This window comes from Gopherus flavomarginatus, chromosome 2 (genome assembly GCF_025201925.1).
Source record: "Gopherus flavomarginatus isolate rGopFla2 chromosome 2, rGopFla2.mat.asm, whole genome shotgun sequence".
Taxonomy (NCBI): Eukaryota; Metazoa; Chordata; order Testudines; family Testudinidae; genus Gopherus; species Gopherus flavomarginatus.
In genome coordinates this window covers 168,570,836-168,571,592 of record NC_066618.1, presented here as the reverse complement: position 1 = coordinate 168,571,592, position 757 = coordinate 168,570,836, and the positions used below count along the sequence as shown (strand labels likewise).

General features: G+C 36.1%; 1 non-coding gene across 1 annotated transcript; it reads left to right on the top strand.

Moving 5' to 3' along the window:
* The first annotated feature begins 218 nt into the window (after positions 1-218).
* Positions 219-329, top strand: LOC127046054 (U6 spliceosomal RNA). The gene has a single exon (XR_007772919.1). It is a non-coding gene; the product is annotated as a U6 spliceosomal RNA (small nuclear RNA).
* The last annotated feature ends 428 nt before the right edge of the window (positions 330-757 follow it).

Sequence of the window (757 nt, the reverse complement as noted above, 5' to 3'; positions counted from 1 at the left end):
AAACCATGAATGAAAGAAGATTATCTGTTTGTTTCCCTTGCAAACATTAAAGTATATTTTGAAAGATAACTCTATCAGTTACTCTTTTGCATATAATATAGCAGATTACATTGCACAGTATCAGGTAAAGGATGGAAACCTCATACTAATAGGTACTTGTGCATAGTGTCCTTTGGCCTTGAAGCATCGGCCACAAGCAATTAGTACCTAAGAACCATGTATTTGCCTGTCAAAGCACATACTAAAATTGAAACGATACAGAAAAGATTAGCATGGCCCCTGCGCAAGGATGACAAGACAAGAGAGCTGAAAATATTAGGCAAACTTTTTAATAATCAATTATCTTATTCGTTTCAATTAGCAAACAACTGGTCTACTGGGGAGAGAAGCCATTGCAATGGAGACATCTCATTTTTACATTGAGAAAAAAATATTTCATACAAGCAGTGGTCTTGTGTATTTGGGAATTGGGTTTTTTTTAATATGCAAGTGGTCAAAATGTATTAATTTTAGCACATTATGGGTTAATGTTTGCTTACTGAGAAGCCCTCAACCTGGCAATCAGCCGAACTGTCATCCCACCTTTTTGTAATAAGGAGCGTAGAATTTGATATGTGCATCATACTGCAAGCTGTAAGAGTCCTTTTGTAGGGGAAATACATTTTTTTACCTAACTACCCTTTCCCTTTATCAAAAAACCCTTAGTTCAGAGTAGTGCAGCAACACACACAAACACCAGAATATGTATAATAAGGGG